Source organism: Ursus arctos, unplaced genomic scaffold (assembly GCF_023065955.2).
Source record: "Ursus arctos isolate Adak ecotype North America unplaced genomic scaffold, UrsArc2.0 scaffold_37, whole genome shotgun sequence".
In the NCBI taxonomy this organism is placed as follows: domain Eukaryota; kingdom Metazoa; phylum Chordata; class Mammalia; order Carnivora; family Ursidae; genus Ursus; species Ursus arctos.
In genome coordinates, this window is record NW_026623053.1 from 13,177,436 (window position 1) to 13,197,511 (window position 20,076).

Sequence of the window (20,076 nt, forward strand, 5' to 3'; positions counted from 1 at the left end):
AGAAACCTGCAAAGCCCTATGGGTATCTAATTTTTATAATCAGCACTGTCAGGTCTTCCCTCTTTTTAACCTTATGGCCGTGTAGGCTCATTTCGTTTTGTTCATTCTTCACTGCATTCTTTATATGCTTCAAAGTAGTTTTCCTTTTCTCAAGCAAAAGAATCCAAATTACTTCAACTCTAATGGAGCCTACTTCCCACAAAGGAGCACACTCTAAAGTATTTGTATTAAATTGTGCTCTGTGAGTAGACCGTGAGCAGCACATCCCTAGAACAAAACACTCTGCCATGAGTCTGCACAAAGGCAGGGTTTGAGAAAATATGCCAAGCCTTTCCCAAATGAAATGAGGACCCGGAACACAGCCCTTATTACAATTCAACAAACTACTGCTCATTCACAGTCAGAACGTTCTCAGAGTCTCCTCTGCTATTATATTCTGTGGGTTCCATGCTTGCCTTGATGTATGCGCCTCATCCCTATTAACTTTAATGAGTTTTACCCGCACATCAAAAGAGACTGACCCACGTATGTGGGGAGCTGCCTTATGCATTATTTCTCAGGAAACAAGATGCCACGAGGGTAATCTTACATGGGATGATAGCCAAGGTCTTCCTTAAGGCTTCCTCCCCATAGCAGATTCTGTTCCTGTTTCTCTTTGCATTTGAAGTGCTTGGAGTCCAAATAAACTTTTGCATTTAAAAGAGAAACTAAGATTTTTAGGCTAAAAATTTGGCAACCCAGAAAAACCTACCTTTTATTTAAATAATTTGAGAAATAGCACACATTGCTAAAGATTTGTGCCTATTATTTGTATTGAATCAACTAATGCATGTACAAAATGACATTTTTAACTCTTGGATTTTCAAGATTTGTTTAAAAGTGTTGGTGGTTTAAGTGTTTATATTACAATTATTTTTCTGTAACTATTACTACTGGTCCTGATGTTGCTACTATTAATATACTACCAAAAGGACTTGCTGAGTAAGAGCTCTGCTTTGCTTGTCCTAAAACACCTCCCTTTCTCACTTTTTTGGGAATGTCCTGCTAAAAGTTTAGTTACATTGAAGGAAATGGAAACAGCGTATGAAGGAGGGATGGCTTTTAAGAAATGGAATTTGTGGAATGCCCTTATTTTGGATGAGTTGCAGACTTCCAAATTCCACAGAAACCCAAATAAAAACAGTTATATGCCAGTTAAAACAAGACTTCACTCAGTCTTGGAACAGCCTGTATGTCATTTGGTGGTATGGCACTAACCTAAAGACTGCAAAAAACAAAGCCACAAGACTACAAAATTGACAATAGCGGAGAAGAATGAATTGATTCGAAGTGCCTCTAACATTCGGAATCTAAGTCTGAAAATATCCTAATCATGAAAGTAATTTGAGCAAGTTAGTTTGTTAATTTGACTAAGAAGAAATTATTGCCCATTCAAATTTGTCATTCTTCAGCAGTTTATCTATGTATTTATCTACCCACGTACCTATTTACCTACCTACTTAGCTGTCTATGCTTGTCATGTTTAAAATGAGAAATTGCAAATGAGGAAGATGTTATAGAATAATAGAGATTGGAAGACTTATTTGCTCTTCATTAGAAGAGGCAAACTGTGGTCATACTTCTAGGACATGATACAATCCTGACATGAAAATGAGCTCATTGCAAATAAGAACCATGCCTTTCATGTTCATATTTCTGATTTGAACAATCTTTGGCACATAGTGGGTACAAATTGATGGTTGTTGAATGAGAGGATATATCAAAATAGTATTCCAAAGAGAGAGTCTCCCTAAGTTTCAGAACTCCTGTTAATTGTATTCTGCCAGTCAGTGTAATTTCAAGGAATGTTGTGAATGAGAAGGTATAAGTATGTGCAACATTAAAAAAAATCCTCTATTTTAAATTCTAAGAAAGTATGTAGATATATGAGAAAGTATATATGAGGAAGTATATAAGATGAACATATAAGAAAATAAATATGATGAAAATATTTCTTAAAAAATTACCCAGAAGTAGCTACTGTTAATATTTTTATATGTTTTTCCACAGGCCTAATACTTAAATGTATTCATATGTTTTTTAAATATTTGAACAAATTTGGGATAATATTGAATCTCCAGAATACATCAAAGTCCAAATATATTTCATATACAAAATAATAGGGAATAAACTAAAAATACCCTATAACCAGCTTACACTTAATATAATATCACTTTCAGACAATAAGAGCTCTCAACAAAACTAAACTAAAAGATAAAACCAAATAAGATTTGGATCAGTGACATAGGGCCAGGGAGACTAAGGAGGTTCCTGGATCTCTAGATTGTCAGCGTTCCTGAAGTGTTTCCTCTTTGTATGAAGACTCTTCTATTTTTAAAGGAGGACATTTCATCTCCGTAACTTACGGTATTTCTTCTCTATGCTTAGGAGAGTTCTCTATGCTTAGGCAAGTCTTCCCTCTATGCTGCAGGTGTATGTGGTAGCATCTGATCTAAAAATATCCTTGCAAATACCTATTATTGCGATGATTTAGCTAAAAATACGTACCTGAATGGTGGGCTGTGGCAGCCGATTATGGCGACTTAACTGATGAAACGATTGGGGAAGGTGAAGAGTTTTACCCTGAGGTAAATTCAAAGAATTGTCAGCGGCCTGTTCCAATACAAGGTGAACATACAGAACACTGTCAAAGCCAGGGCTCTTTTATTAGAATTAGGCTGACACTTGGGATGCGTACCACAGTAACATGAACCCGCAGGCCACAACGTGGATGTACAAATAGTAAATCAGAAGGTAGGATTGGAACTGCAGTAGCCTCTTTTCTTTCTAATCCCTAAATCACTGTGGCACATGATTTCTTTGGGGCCAAGAAGTTGCCTTGCACTGCAAAATATTAAAAGGCATGGCAGTATTTTGAGGTATCAAATGAAAAGATCACTTTGAAGTGCTCTAAAATTATATTCCTTTGGCTTAAAAGAGTTAACTCACTTTCAGAAATACTTATAACTGAAAACGAATTAGGCACCAAGGGGAAGATTTGTTGTACTCACTTCTGATTGAAATGACTCAAAAGTCCTGCTCAAGACTCATGTTCTTGAGATCCTAATTGTTGTGGATCAGGAAGCTCACTGTTTCATAATCCTTCACCCAGTTTTTCTGATAGAATGAATATACTGTTTCTAACAACAAAATCAAATAGGATAACTGGCATGAAGCTATCCTGTATGAATAAGGAGAGATTGGGAAAGAAAGCCTGAAAAACAATGTGTTGCCAAATAAATAAACTGGCTGTAAGAATGCCCTGGAAGAGAAAGTATTTTACTCAGTGACATTTTATCTTTTCCAACTTTTTGCAATTTGGGAAAAAGAAGCATTACAATCATACAAGGAAGTGATTGGGAAGTATTGGGAAATATTAAAATAAAGTTATCATTGCATTAAGAAAAAAATCCTAAAGATTGTTTTTAGGAAATTCGATACAAGAATTTAATATCCAATGAGGCTCAACTCGATTATAAGGCTAAGAGCCTAATTAAAAAATGGGCAAGAGCTAAATAGATATCTTATCAAAGAAGAGATACCAAAGGATAGTAAGCACATAAGAAATGCTCAACATCATTTGTCATCAGGGAAATGTGAATTCAAACTATAATAAGAGTTTACTTCATACTCACTAGAATGGCTATAATAAAAAAGACAAGACAATAACAAGTATAAGCCAGGTTGTGGAGAAACTAGAACCCTCATACATTGCTGACAAGACTGTAAAATGCTACAGCCACTTTGGAAAATGTCTGGCATTTGCTTATAACATTAAATATACATTTACAATATGACCCATTAATTTTACCCATACGTATCTATCTAAGAGAAATGGAAACATATACCCACACAAATATTTGTATGTTCAGAGCAGCATTATCCATGATAGTCTAAAAGTGAAAACAATCTAAATGTCAACTAACTGAGGAGTGAATAAACAAAATGTGGCATATCCATATAATTGAATACTAATCGGCAATGAATAAAGAAGGAATTATTGATGCATACTAATATATCGATGGACCTCAAAAATGTAATAGCAAGTAAATGAAGCCAGATGCACAAGACCACATGTTGTATGATTCCATTTATATTAAATGTCCACAATAGGCAAATCCTGAGAGAAAGAAGATTAGTGATTGTCTGGGGCTGAAGATGGAAGCGGGATTGACTACATGGACACAAGGGAGAAAAGACATGGGTTGTGGGGACCCAGTATTGGCTACTTGGATGCTCTGGATTATACTTCTTGGGGGTATGCAAAGTGATGAATACACTGTGGGAGTATAAAGAACTGTGGTCTTAGAAACCACAGGGTGACCTTTTGGCAAGGAAGGTTAAGAGCAGTCACCTTATAACAAGGGTGGGGCAGGCTTGCTCTGGGAAATCCATAGGTTCAAAGCTAATGAAATAGATTTTAGGAAGGAGTTTTAGAGAAATGTAAATTAACTTAGTTTCATCAGGATGAAGGTTTTTTGGTTTTCAGTTTTGTTTTTTCTCTTTGTAGGGAGAGATGAAGTAAGGGCCCTTGACAGAACCCGTAGGGAAGCCGAGTAACAGCTTTGTCCTGGGTGTGGTGGTGGGTATGGGTGGGTGTTAAATTAAGTGTGAACCAGGAAAAAGTGAAGCCTGGTTCCTGGGCTAACCCTGCAAAATAATTTCAAACTTAATAATGTCAGAGTGGCAAAGGGACAATTGTGTGGATGCAGAAATTTCAGCTCAGGGAGCATCAATGACTTCTGAAGGTCACACAGTAAGCAAAACCTGAGAAACAAATTCAAGTCTCCTGACTCCCAGTTTGGTGGGCTCTCTACTGGAGATGAATTTGTGCCCCAGCATTCCTTTGCACTGTAGTAAGACCATTTGGGCCTCTTCTTTAAAATGGTAATTGATAGTACTGTGTCAAGGAGGTTGTAGTGAAGAGGAGTGCTGCAAGATAAATGCCCTGACTTAAAACAGCAACCCTCAGTTCCCTGGGGTGATGGAAGCCAAAGGCAACCTAAGTATCAGCAAATCCACATGGGAAACCATCCAAATAGAACACATTTTATCATAATCCTTGTGGTCCAAAGGGAAATACCAGAGCATGTGGAAAGATCAGATCAGCATTTTCAGCATTAGAGATACTGTCTATTGTCTATACCTGAAAGCTTTCGAACAGAGTCTTAGTGCAGAAACAAGCTTAAAAATAGAGCCTGTGCCATGAGATCACCAGCAATATAGGCAATACTATTGGCAGATTTACATAATTAAAAATAAAGTGATTAAATATAACAAAATGTATGTTCTTGGATATGTTTTGGTCTGTAAGACCTTAAAAAAAAAAAAAAAAAGGTCATCAAAGACAGGCTACAATCCAGAAGTGGCAATAATATGTTTACCTAGACCATTGCGTTCCATTATATCAGAGGTTGCTCAGATGGAACCAGTCAATGCCCAAGGTGGCCTGTAAAAGGCCCAAGAGACAATTAAGAGAGAAGAAAAAGCAGATAGAGATTCAAAAAGTAAAAAAGGAAGAAAGAAGAAACAATCTGAAGTCGGGGTAAGAGGGGAAAAAAGAGAGAAGAAAGGAAATAATAAAAAAAAATAGATTTATGTGGTAGGCAGTTCAATTGCTTCAAGAAAGTTTACCTTATCTTGCTTTATATATTGTATCTCCCATTTTCAACACCACTATACTCCAAATTTGTATTGCACAAGAAATAATATGTTTGTTATAAAAAATTAGAAAATACAGAAAAGCAAAAAGGAGAAAATTAATATTAGCTATAATCCGGCCACCGAAATTAAATCTCTGTTAACACGTTGGTCAATAATATTGTCAATCTTGTTTTCAAAATATTTTCTTTCTACAAAAATGGAGTCATACTACCTTTATTTCTTTGTAGCCTGAGTTTTTTCACAGAAATCATTGTAGATATTTTTCTACCTCAAAAATCTATAGTTTTAAAATATTTTAAATATTTGCCTGCGTTTGAATGTAATTTTACAAGAATTTGATCTATGAATTTATGCACTTTGCTTTTACTTTATCACCATGTTTGTGAAATCTCAGAATTTCTAATGTAAGTACTTTTTGAGGAGAAAATAGAATTACTTGTGGGTACTAAAGCTAGAAATAAATGAAGCATATGCTATAGTCCTGTGCTAGGCTGTGCTGAAGAGAGATTGGAAGCCTATTTGGGGAAAGAAGAGTATTATTATCCCTCTCTATGTAATAGATGTGTTTGAAAGAAGTTGTGTGTCCAATCAGAAAAACCACATTATTATTTGAGAGGCTTTTTGAAGAAAATGCAGAAGCATGGATCAGCAAAGCAGACATTTATCATCTATTGCAGCTTATAATAATAGGGAAAAATAACAAAGCCTTAATTGTGAAGTGATTACACAGCTTCTCATTGATTTCAGAAACTCTTGTGCTGTACCAGTTCTTTACGATATTCCCCGATGTTTCAGATCCACCATTATTTGTTGCTAGTAACTCACATTTACCTTCTAGAGAGATGTGACATGAAGAACTGTGGGTTGTACTCAGGGAAGGACATCTAACTTGACTTTCACAGGCGAATTCAGCGATTTCTTTAAATGATTTGTATTTTCCAAAGTGATTATCTCAGCTAGTATTCAAAATATAATCTAAAGCCTTCTGTTAGTAATAAATCCACAGAAATCCATAAAACCTAGAATGTTTCATATTATTATTATCATCAAGCATTCATTGAGCTTTCTACTAACCATGTTCTAGTTATTGTATAGGGCCAAATGTTTATTTGTGATTCTTACCTAGAGGGGCTCACAATCCAAATGTGGCCTTAAGAGAGCAGAAATAAGGGGCATTCACAAAAATTATGTTCTTATGGTTAAATAGTCAAGCAATATGAGTTCCTGTTTCTCATTGTAATGATTTACAAATGACAGTGACAACAATCTCAAAGAGAAAATTTAGTTAGCAACCTCTGCAATTATTTTTTAGCTTTGTGGGGTTAACCTTATTGGGGTTAATTAAATTCAAGCTGCGATCTTTCATGAAAACTCAATGGAGGGTCCAGATGGCCCAATAATATCTCCTTTTGTGAGAGAAAATAACTTGAAGATTTTTGTCTAATGAAAGTATTTGTGCTGGTGGGACCTGAATGAATTGTTATCCCTTTAAAAGGAGTCTGCATTACAAATAATCTTTATAAAATACTAATTATTCCAAAATAGAGTTCTGCTTTCACTATTTCAGTTATGTCCTAGGACCAGAGTGGCAAGAACATGACATTTTGAAGCTAGACTCTGATACCATCTTTGGGATTTCAGTCTGAAAATACAATTCTGGAAAATCAACAGAACAAGGCTCTGTGGAACAAAATGCCAGGAAGGTCAGTCAATGCATTACTTTCCTACTGTTCCAGTCCCATGCTGACAATTACCTTAACTCTTGTCAAAATATTTTCTACAGTAACAGCCAAGACATAATTAGCACCTTTTCTTCATGCTGAAAATATCATTGGTAGCCATAAAACAAATTTGGAGAAAGTCTTTCACCACCCAACTCACTTACTGGGGTTACTGGGTATATCACGATTTGCCTACTTGCGAGGAAAGCACCCCATCTTACTCCGCCTTCTGTCCACCTGATAGTCCTCACTGTATCGTACAGGGATTAAAAGAGAATTCTAGGCAGGAGGTGGGGGGTTAGGTGGGAGGTGGAAATGAGTTGTGAAATTCAATAGAAAATCATGCAATAAACAATCTTTTAGTGTTTTGGTTATTTAGCTAATTTGCCTTTGCTATTTTCCAACTTCTTTGCGTATTTTGTCTGTAATCAGGTGACATTCTGAAGTAATTTGTACTCCAGAAGCCTGTCTTGTATCAGACGGGCAAAAAGTATTGGTCAATTTTATTATGAATGCAAAGGCCCTTTATTTGGCTTTTCATTTGTTCTTGGTAGAGTCTATAAAAGCTAAAGTAGTTATGATCAGAGATTTCCAGCAGGGGGTGCAGCTGCTTCTATAGGGTAAATTCTTTTGAAGCCAAACCACAGCAAACATCTGAAATATTATAGTGTTATCACTGATGATAGAGCCGGCATTTTGATAACATTTATGGCTGTCATCTCTTTTGATCCTAGAAAGACCACACATATTAATACTTTATTAGGATGCGTTAAAGAACTAGAAATTTGTGGAGAATATTTAAATTAAAAACCTGAAATGCCTGACCAAAATCTTATTCTGCTAATTTTTTCAAAGTAGATGAGAACAGAGCTTCGGGTAATTTTAATTATCCGGTACAGCAGAACAAGTGCTTAATTTTTTTATTTTAGATAAGAAGAGTAGATGATCTGAGAAAGCTTGGTAATACTCCATCTCCCTCTCTCCCTCTCTCTCTCTCCCCTCTTGTGTGTGTGTGTGTGTGTGTGTGTGTGTGTAAAGAATACATTACTTATTTTCTCAAAATTTCTCCTTTTGGGTGGGGAGGGTGGGTGTTTAAAGCTATTTCTCTGAAGGCATGGCTCCTGATCAACTTTAAAAGATGCCATCTTATTTTTTGGTTTTTGTTTTATTTTTTTCCTCTTTTTTTTTTAAAGATTTTATTTATTTATTTGACAGAGATAGAGACAGTCAGCGAGAGAGGGAACACAAGCAGGGGGAGTGGGAGAGGAAGAAGCAGGCTCATAGCAGGGGAGCCTGATGTGGGGCTTGATCCCATAACGCCGGGATCACGCCCTGAGCCGAAGGCAGACGCTCAACCGCTGTGCCACCCAGGTGCCCCTATTTTTTTCCTCTTTATTGCCTTTTATTTGTAGATATCTGAGCATTTTCAAGCTCAGAACTTTGGCTCCCAATTCCCATGTTCAGATGTTTATTTGTACATAAAAGCGTATGCTTTATTTTTTGAGAAGAGCAAGTAATATAAAAACAATTTTTAAAAATCTGTTAAGTTTTTTCATACTGGTAAGCAGCCTTAGACTATTAGTATTGATAAGGAGCAAAGTTCTGAAGTTCCAGACCCCTTAAATCAAGATGGATGATGTAGGAAGACTAACAGTAATGTCGGCTACGAAAATTATCCTTTGAAAATCATGGCTTTCTTGTTTGTTACATTTTCTGGGTCTTCATTATGAGAAAATGACATTTCAAGTCTTGTTTTTCCTCCAGAATCATGTCTTGATTCTTTAGTATCATGTCCTGTTTTAAAGGAAGCATTATCGTATAAAGAAGGTGTAATTTTCACCTTCTTTATATGATGATGCTTCCCTTAAAAGCCCTGATTTATTTGACTTGGGTTTATGTTGATACATGTCCACGGTTATGAAATTTCTGATTATTTAGGAAGTAATTTTTAAAGTATCTTGGGGGTGAACACTCTATAATACTTAACATTTCAGAGTCAAAGTTGTGAGTCTGAATTGGCTTACTGTATTTTTAAGGACTCTTAGTACAAAGGTCAAGAAATGCATTTACCTGCACAAGTGGTATGGGTACTTAAGGCATTAGTACCTCACATGGATGGTTCCACTCCCTTTCCCCAATTTCTTCCTCTCCTCTTTTTCCTTCCTCTCTATATTTACTTTCATTGCAAGTTTTCTTTTGCATCCTTCCATGCCTATGGTTTGTAATTGAAAGAAAGAAGTGCCTACATAACTACATAACCTATTTGGTACCATTCAGATGCAAGAAAGTGGAGTAAGGAATTTCAGTGATGCCTTTGTAAAATTAGGGAGGAGTAAGAGACATAGAGAAATTAAACATGTCTCTTCTGCTTTGTCTATTAAGTTTACCTTTGAGAAATATGGACAGTAGAGGGGCAATGGTGTGCAACAAACTTGTGCTGGAATATCGTGATAGATTTACTGACAAATATTTTCTGATTTTTACCAAAAGGCAGTTTTCGTTTTTCTGGCTTACCAACAGATCATAAACGTACTTCTGTTGGCAGCAGCTGCATCATTATAACACAAAAAAGCAACCTTGGGTAACTTCAGTACCTCTTGTAACATAAGAAATGAAGAATAACTGGAACTTAAAAGATTTTTCATTTGTTAACTTTACTGATGATGAACTGTTTTCAAGGTAGGAAACAAATTTTTCCCCAAAGAGAAATTCTCCTCCAAAGCACTTCTTTGTTTTAGACTTTACAAATTGGGGTAGACTTATGTTTTTGCTCATTCTTTTATCTGCTGGCAACTATCTTAAGACCTCTCTATAAAACAGATTCTGATGACCTTGGGAAAGTCACAAGACTTCAGTTTCTTCAATGGTAAAAGGAAAGGCATTTTTTCTAGCGTCCGTCTTTTCTCCACCTTTCAATACCAATGCTCGAAAGAGAAATACACCGAAAGCCCAGTGTACCCCCAAACTTGTAAAATTTCCATGTCTCAAAAAATACTTAATATACTTAAGGTAGGATAATAAAAGCCTGGTTCCTAAGGTTGGGCCGGTAGTGGTGTGTGCCGGGGTCTTTGGGTCCACCCTAAACCTCTAAATCTTGGTATCTCGCTTAACTTCCATAAGAACAGAATAAACCACGGGCTTGTCTGCGTCCGTTCGGTGTGGACGGAGAAAGGGATTCTTGCTCCCATGGAGTTTTGCCTTCTGGGTGAGCATGGCACCAGGTCCTGGGCGGGTGATGTCTGTAGTTGGCGAGCGATCCCCAGGCAGAAAACTGGCTGCACACGTAGGAGTAGACATGAGAGCATGTCCCCGCGAACAAGCTAGGGCGCATATTTTTCTCTCTTGAATTCTTTAATGCTCAGAGACCGTAGGGGGATTTATCGAGAATCCTTTGGTGCCCGTGCGACGTTCTGCAACGGCTAACACAATATCAGGTTCCTTTGCAGTATTGTGGTTTGCTCTCAGTTTCAGCCAGAAACCGGAACAGAAGGAAAGGGAGAAAGCAGGGAAGGTTCGGAGACGATCACGCTTAGGGTTGCACGGTCTGCAGCTTCTAAAGCGTGGAGGATGGGACGGAGGAGGAGAATACGGAGAAAGGGGAAAGCTGAGGGAAAAATACCCACGCCAATGGGTAAAAGGGAAAAGGTGAGAAGGAATGGAGTAGGAGAGGGAACCAATGGGTGGGAGAGGCGGAGGAAGAAGGGGGAGGGGCAGAAGCCAATGGGGGAGCCCGGACGCGAGCGAGGACGCGGCCCCGCGCTTGCTCCCCTCCCTCCGGCCCGAGCGCTCGCGCCTTCCCAGGCTCCCCGGAGACGAGGGCAGGGGCGGGGCCCAGCCGTGCGCGCGGCGCGGGAGGCGCCGCGAGGTGAGGGCGGCGGGGGCGGGGAATTGTGGGGAGGGCGGTGCGGGTGCGCGCGCGGGCGCGCGCGCCCCGTCGAGGCTGCGCCGCCGCTCCGCCCCCGGCCGGGTGTGTGGCTGCGCGCGCGCGCGTGCGTTCCGGCGCTGCGCGCCGGGAGAGATGCTGAGGTAAAGTTCGGGAGAGAGGGAGAGAGATCCGTCAGCGTGAGGGAGCCCGAGTGGCCGCCATTACTGAGCCCGGCGCGGCGGCGGGCGCAGGGGAAGGGGGGAGGGACGGGGCCGCCGCTGGTGGCGGGAGGGAGGGTGGGAGGGTGGGTTACCCGGCCGCGGGAGCTGTAGGGCTTAAGGTTTCGGGGCGTGTGTGTTGGGGAGGGCGGGGGGGAGGTGGCTGAAGGGACGCGGCGCTTGGTGAGCGCGCCGGGGAAGAGAGGCGAGCAGAGAGTGGAGGAGGAGGCGGCGGCGGCGGGAGCGCTCCCCAGGAATGTCGCTGCCGCCGCCACCGCCGGGGCCGCTGCCGTTGAGGAGGAGACGGAGGAGACCGACGGTGTTAGGTAGGACCTTGCGATACCCGCTCCTCTGGGCCTGCCCGGTCGCCCCCTCCCTGACCGGGACCCTCCCGCCACCGGCTGCCCCGCTCGGTCGCCGCCGCCGGTTGTAACCAGTTCAGGGCGCTGGGGCCCCGCAGTCACGGAGGGGAGCCTGGCGCTGCGCTCAGTCCTCGCAGGCCGAGCGGGGAGCGGCTGCTGCGGGGGGGATACGGTCGGCGTGAAGGGCAGAGAGGCCGGGGGAGGGGGCGCTTTCTCCACAGGTGACGCGGCCGGGGTCGGCGGAGGCCTGGTGGTGGCCGGGGATCGCTCCGGCCCCGCCAGGCGTCCGCTCTCGCCCGCCGCCCTCACTTGCCCTGCTCTCCGAGGGTACGTGGGGAGGGAAGGTGGCGGTGTCTGTTGGCTGGGTTGCTGCTGCTAACGAGTTCCACCTGGAAGGGGGAGAGGGGGTGGGCTCACATTCGCGGAAAGACAATCTTCGTTGCAAACTTAAGAGCCTTTCAGGAGGATCGGCCCTTTCACTTTTTCCCGATCTCCCTCACTCCTTGGGTTCTCTTCACCAATTTCCCATCTGCTGCGAAAGCTCGGGGTAGGGTGTGAGAAGTTGCACTGCGCAACCAAAACCCGGAGTCTTATCGGTTGACTGCGGCTGGGTTGAGGCTTTGATACTGAGTTTTTGCGGGAATAACCTCTAGATTCTCCCTTTTTGCACTAAAGAAAAGTATCGGGGTGGGGGGTGGGGAACCGCGCGGGAGCGCGCGCGCACTTATCCACACATAAATACTCACTCCCTCACACCCTCCCTCTTCAGCGTTATTAGAAATGCAAGTGAGGTGGAGGCCGTGGGTGTAGCTGGCGCCGAAAGGTGCTCGGAAGTAAAGACAAACTATTAGAATGTTTGGTAAAATTCCGAGAAAGTTGTGGGGAGACGCTTATACTTTTGCCATATGATAGAAATCCAGTTTTGGCTCATGCTTAATAAATGGAAATTGTAAGTGTTTTAAACCTAGACCAAGATGGGCATACAGATTATGTGTACGCCCATTTTTAAGTTTAAATTCCTAACGAAAATGTGCTTTTCCCCCCCCTTCTGTGATAGGAAACTACCATTTTTTGAACAGTCAAGTGTAAAACGGTGGACTACGTCGTTGTATTTACTGATCTTTGCCTTTGCTGCCTTCTACAGGTGTGGGGGGAGGGTTGTTGAGGGGAGGGGTTTTGCCATCTTCGCTTTAAACATCCAAAACCCGTACTCAATTTCAAAGTATATGGGGGGCGGGGAGTTATTTGCATTCAGGGCATTTGCATTCACTTCAGGAAGTATTTCTCAAAATCTCCATTTAAAATGGTTCTTCTGGCAAAAATTTGATCCAGATGCAACTATTTGGAAAAATACTTGGTTAAGATATATTAGTAAAATATGTTTGGAGATGTTTTACTGTCCATTCCAGTTTATTTGACTTAAGTATGATAAAAATGTATTCTTAATGAGTAGATTTAGATATACATTTTATATGCGTAACCTACTGGCCAGTTGCAGATTGAGGGTTTTATTTCCATTTTAAATTGCTTTCTCACTTTTGGCCTTTTCATCTATCCTTTCAGATTGACTCACATTTCCCATATCTGTAGTAGAGCAGAGGAAGAGTGTTAAGTGTGGAGCACCAAAAACTTGCATAGGCCTTAGGGCACTTTATGAATAAACATATATGATTGAAAAGCTGGGTATACCTGTGTATTTAACTCTCAAGAAAGGTGCTGTTGCGCTATTGATCTGATTGACTTAAAGCAGACTTTAGTCAGAAGGACACAGACGACTAGGTGACAGTTAATTTGGTTGTCCTGTGCAGGCTACATTTTTTTAAACCCTCTTCAGCATGTGTTATTTTACCATTCTTTGTGTACGTTCCTTATAAAACTTTGGGGAATGGGTGGGTTACACTTTGCTATAAGAAAGAATTGCCACAGTATTCTGGTATCTTTGTCATTTTTAAGCACTTCACCCCATTTAAATTACTTTAGCAATTTAAAAAATGTACTGCAAAATTAACATTTTAAATTCTGTCACATCTCCAAAATGCTTTCAAATCCCTCCACGCACATATACTTTTTTCTGTTTGAAAAGCAGATTTAGTACACTTTTTTGGAGAAAATAATTATTTCGACTTGGAAAGTTAAGATTTTTTTTTAAAGAAATAAAAGACTATTTGCATTCCTTTTTTGAAATTGAAGTTGTGGTACAGCTTAGAAAATAGTTTGTAACTCAGTTTTTTAATACTGAAGGAAAGTTCTGTCTCAAGACTACTGAACTTTTTTCAACATTAGCAGGCCTTAGGGTAAGTGTTGCCTTTTAGTATGAAATGGCATAGTGGAAGCTTTCTTGGTGGCTACAGAATAAGTTTCAAAGTACAGTTTCTATACAGATTTTTTTTAAAACTCCTTATAGAGCTGTGAGACCCATGATTTTTTCTTTGCACACCAGGAAGGTATGCAGATAATATAATTGACTCAAGAAGTGTTGTATGGTGTTTGTTTTAGTAATATCTGTGTTCCTAAAAAATGTTTGTAAAATACATTTAAAGTACACCAGGGGAGCTTGGTTTTCTGTAACGAATGGTGAAGAAACCTTGATAAAGTGATCCATCATTTGGTGACTTGAGTAATCAAGCTCCTATTTGTTTAAATGAAGGCTGTAGTTAATCATTTTCTCAAACCAGGAAAAACTATATTAGAAAATAAGAATAATAGATAAGTGCTAAGAATTTTAAGTATCAACTTAATTGGTCTTAACACTCTGTTACTTGAACCCCTTATGGATTTTTCCTGGATGGCTTGAGACTTCCTCTGACAACCCATCAGCTGCTATTTTGTTTGTTAAATGTATTGTACTTAAATATAAGAATTCCTTTGAAAAAAATCTACATGTAAAGGAAACTTAAAGCCTTTGATTTGTAATTCATTAATTCATAATACCTTTATTTAGCATTTACTGTGTGCCTGGCCTTGGGGATACCAAGATATTAGAGGTTGTGTAGCTTGAGCTTTAGTTGAAGGAGTAGTAACTATAAAGGAGAAAATATGTACATATAAGTACTAAGAAGTGCAGAAAAGAGAACAGCTATTTCAGGTGCTCTTTGGGAATTATTTACAGAATAATCATTTGAAGTTGGATGTATTAATTGCAAAAAGGAGTTTGAATATAAGAGAGATGGTAAACAAGGTTGGTCTTTTTTCATTGTATTTTCGGGGTTGACCGTCTTTGATACCTTAGATTTGCAGTAAAAATAGATTGTTAATGTTTGGTCTTGTCTTTGTGTTTGATTCCTTAGAACTATTGGGAATAAGAGTTATGTATAACTTCATAATTTTAGGGTTAAAATATGACCTGTGTGTGTCACTTGGTTAGATTCTCAAGCTTTTTTTCATCGTGAAGAGTTAATGGTAAATGTGAATTTTCATTTTTCTAGCTTCATACTAGATTTAATCTAATTTGTTCCTGAACAATATTTTATTGAGCAGCTAGGGCACTGTGAATAATACAAGGAAATATAAAATGTTACTCCTTTAGAGGAGTTTATATCTTTGGTGGGGAGAGAGCTTGACAGTTTAGGAATGGGTAGATGCCAGCTCAAGATAGAGTAGAAGAGCCGTATAGAAGACAGGACATACTGATTTTTAAAATCAGTGTAAAGGAATTTAGATAAAGGAGATAAGATTTAGAAGTTGGGGAAGATTGGGATAAGTAAGAAAAAAGACAAGTAAGTTAATGGCACTGTGGACCAAAAGCACAGGGAAGTGAAGATAGATTGGCTGGTGAGGGGAAAACTAAGGTAAAAATTTAAGAGCATCAGTTTGTACCTTTTGAGTGAAATTGAAAGATTTGGGGAGAAGTATTAACACAAGGTTAATAGATGGACTGTTGGGGAAATAAACCATTTTTGTGTTACTCTTTATCTTCTTTGCTGTATTTGGCATTACTGGCAGCCTTGGAAAAACTTGTACATTGGTTCTGCTATAGTTTATTTTCTTCCTGTTGATCATGTATTCTTTCTGATCCAAAATTTTGTTTCTTTCTATACTTACCTTTCAGAACCTAATAAAGACTTTTTATTTATTTATAAATAACAGAACAAAAACAGCCATAAATGATATTTAAATTGTTGGTTGACTGTTTAGAGAACTAGTGGAAAATGAACATTTCTACGGTCTAGGGAATTGAAAGATCCAGCTTTCTTCTTTATTAACTAAGTAACTAGATGTTTCTTATGAGAGTATTAAATGGTCTCTTAAATAATTTTCTTAAGTTTATAATCTTGAAATTTATGTTACTAATTTTGATGTTGCCTCATTTCATTTCTGTATTTTTGTTTTTCTTTAGAAATACTGTCACCTGAAACTCAGGTGACACCACCATCTGTTGCTGAAACTGATTAGTTTTTCGTTGAGAAACATTGACTCATTTGTCTTTATTTCTTACACAGTTAGCAGCCAGTCACCAAATTTCTTTTTCTTGAATTGTTCTCTCCGGTTCTGTGGTAGTTCAGGTGCTTTTAAGCCTCCAGTATTTGTCCATCTTTTGGGCTTGGTGCCTCAGCAAATCTAATTTTGTGTTCCATTTCTAGCTTATAATGATTTCTTACTGCTTATTACAAGGTCTAACTCCTGCTTGCCCTTGAAGACCTTCTATAGTCATACCTTGTATCTCCAGAAATAAAATAAGAAATAAATCTACTTTTCAGCATGGCAGCTGTGCTTAACCACGCCACCCTAATCACACACCTGGAATTACTTCTTTTTAAAATTCAAATTCAGTTTATTTTTCAAAGTTGATTCAGATCCTTTCTCCTCACTGAAACTTAATCTATTCCGGGGGTCTGCAGGTTATGGCCTTTGGACCAGATTGGCCTTCTGTCCTGTTTTTGTATAATGGCTTTTTACATTTTGAAATGGTTGAGGATACAATTGAAAGAAGAATATTTTGTGATATGTTAAAATTATATGAAATTCAAATTTGTGTTCGTAAACACAACCATGGTCATTCATTTAAGTATCATTTGTGTCTGTTTTTGTTCTGTGGCAGCAGAGTTGAATAGTTACTAACAAGACACCGTATGGGATGCAAAGCCTAAAATATTTACTGTCTGGCCTTTTTACAGAAAAAGTTTTCCAAACGCTAATCTATTCCAACTTGCACTGATCCTTCATGTTTTTGAATTCCTATTGCATTTATCAGTTCCATGGTGTAGCACATTGCCTTTGTCTTCTCAACTATGGTACCATAAAGTTTCTTTAAAAATTGTGGGGAAAGTGCTTTTGAGCCTTTTTTTCCCCCCAATCTATATCTTCTTTTTAGTCTGTATGTCTTCCTAAGATTCTTATTCAACCTCTTAATGTTCCCCTCATTAAGAAGAGTGTTAAGCCTTACCTAATGTATTTTGTATAATGAAAATGATGATTTTCCTCTGGTATAGTATTATAATCTTCAATGTCAAATCATGACCTTCCCCTCACTTCTCTGTTCTCCAGTGAGAAGACCTCAGATTCTGGAAGGGAGGTGAACATACTCCTAGCGCTAGCTTAGTGGACTTCCCTATACTATACCTTTGTACCCTCAAAACCTCTGACATAAAGCTGAGATAGTAGCTAAGCACAGTAAATACTTAATGGATTGTTTACATAGGTTGATATAAATGAAATGACCTTTGGTTCTTCTCTTTTTACCACAGAGTGAGGACATGGTCTAGAAAGAGTTTAGAATAACTTCACCCAAAGGCCTTGGACAAAACATGTTGTTAGAGGAAAGTGTTGATTAAATAATAGGGTAGTTAATCTGTTTGGAAATAGTTTAGGTCATCAATTTTCAAATATCTTCTGCAGTGAAACCTTTTTTCAAACAATAAATACTTGAAATATCAAAAGATAAAAATGAATAAAAGCAGAATTGTTTTTGTTGAGTAGGGCTTGAGGTGCTTCCAGAGTACTGCCTACTTCGACCCTCCTGGACCCTCTTGGAGGTACTTCCATTGAGTCTTCAGGCTTACCTTATTTGTGTTAACAAGCAGACTGTTGGTCTTGAAAAAAGGCTGTGGCTTTTTTATATTAGAATATACTGCTATATTAATAGTCTTTGGGCCCATAGCATTGTTGTAATTTTTAATTTTGACTACAGATATGGCTTCAGGATTGCCTGGTGGTTTAGGATCTGAGTCTGGAAATTGACCCATTTAGTCATCAAATGTTTGAGTACCCACTATGTGTCAGACACTGTTCAGGGTGTTGGGTATATGGTAAAACAAACAACTATAACCAAAAAAAACAATAAAATCTCCATCCCAACATAGTTTAATCCTGAATCCTACCAAGATATGCTTCCGGGTTATTTAGTCACTACGTAAGTTGTTGAAATTTTTAATAGATTCTCTTTTCATTCACTTGATTATAGTTTTGTGTAAAGACCAGTTCATAGGAGTGATGTCTTTAGCATTCCATTCAGCCTTAAGATTATGTGCATATGTGGTAGAAAACTTGGTCAAAGACAATATTATGGAATATAATTGATTTTTCTACAGGTATTACATTGTTCTTACTTAGTTATCATGTATGTTAGAATGGCTTTCCTCTTCTAATTTTTCACAGCATTGGTAAATTTGTTGAGAATGAGCAGCATTAAGAAAAGTAATACTATATTAATATTGTACCATACTCATCCTTAGTTCAGGTGATACTTTTATTAAGCTAGTCTAGATTGCCTGAGGTTGTGAAATATATGACAATCTTTGGGCTTTGAATCTTTGTTTTCTCAAATATTTATTTATATAAGGGATATTTTATTTGATGTAAAGAAGATGGAACGTGTAATTACAAAGATCCTTCTATGTAATTAGGTCTTGAAAATGTAATAATAATTATAATATTTGTGATTCTAAAAAATATTTCAAAAACAAAAAATAGATGGTTATTCTGGCTGAATATATTATAGATCATAGTTTTCATTCTGATGGCTTAATTTTTGACTTTTTTGGGACCTTGAAATACATGTGCATTTCCTCCATTAATAGCTTTTTTTTTTTTTTTTTTAGATTTATTTATTTTAGAGAGCAAAAGCATGAGAGCACGGGGAGGGGTAGAAGGAGAGGGAGGGGGAGAGAGAATTTTAAGCATGCTCTGCCTAGCACAGAGCCCGAGGTAGGGCTCAATCTCACTAACCTTGAAATCACTACCTGAGCTGAAACCAGTACACTCAGCTGACTGAATCACCCGCATGCCCCTCCATTAATAGCTTTAGAAAACCTTTTAGATTAGTATATTACAGTGCTTATTTAGTAAACATAATGTGATTTCCTCTTTTTTTTTGGCCAAAGAATTAAGAACATTTTCATTTTAATATTTATTAGGATTCATGCATTTTTTGAGTAGCTACTGTGTAGGAAGCACTGTTGGAGGCTTTTGGAATACATTGATGAAATAAAGATTTATGCCTTTGTGGATCTTTATTAAATATGGTCTGGGGTGGGGAGAGGGATAGAGTTAATGACAAGTAATAAATAAGTTGTACAGTAACTTAGGAATTAAGGGGCAAGGAAGATTTGGGGGCTTATTGGGGAAAGTAAGCGTAAAGGCAGAGACATGCTGTGAAACAGGGTTCCTCAGTGTGACTGGAGCAGAATGAGAATGGGAGAATATATGAGAGTAGGTCAGAAAGCAAGATAGGGTTGGAGAAAGTATATCTTACACTATCCCATAGAAAGGATTTGACTTTGACTTTTAGGAGCCTCTGGAGGGTTTTGGGCCTAAGAATAGGAAGCTCAGACTTAATGTTTTAAAAGAAACTCTGGCTACTCTTGTAGTAATAGACAGGGGAATGGGAGCAGGAGTGGAAGCCTTTGGAATAATCTGGGGCTGGATATGATGATGGATAGGGTCAGAATTAGAGCAATAAATCTAATGAGAAGTGATAAATTCTCAATATATTTTGAAGATAGGACCCATGGGAATTTCCTGACAAAGTATAACAAAGGTATAAAATAATTTTAAATCACACCTTTTATTTATGAATGCAAGCTTTGTGAGAAGGTACAAAACAAATTTTGGTTTAAGTCCAGAATTACTAAGAATAGATTTTTCCTAGGTTCCTTGTAGAACTTAAAAATTTTTCTTGCAGAAAGCCACTTCATGTTATTAAAACTCATTAAAAGGAACATGTTGTGTTTGAATGGCTTAGTCACATATCTTAGAAAACTCAGTCGTAT

The 20,076-nt window shown here is 38.5% G+C and overlaps 1 protein-coding gene across 8 annotated transcripts in view; it reads left to right on the forward strand.

Annotated features, from left to right (window-relative positions):
* The window catches only part of ARHGAP5 (Rho GTPase activating protein 5), a 109,859-nt gene that overhangs the window by 21,534 nt on the left and 68,249 nt on the right, over window positions 1-20,076 (forward strand). Inside the window, exon 2 of one of the 8 annotated variants that reach the window (XM_057306465.1) lies at window positions 7,282-7,406. The exons of 2 other annotated variants lie outside the window; for them this stretch is intronic. The gene's annotated coding sequence lies outside the window, so the exon portion shown is untranslated. Of the gene's footprint in view, window positions 1-7,281; window positions 7,407-10,921; window positions 11,070-11,214; window positions 11,290-11,340; window positions 11,451-11,645; window positions 11,834-20,076 lie in introns of those variants that run through there. 5 more of the 8 variants (XM_048222545.2, XM_057306466.1, XM_026513572.4 and 2 more) reach the window with 5 other exon arrangements.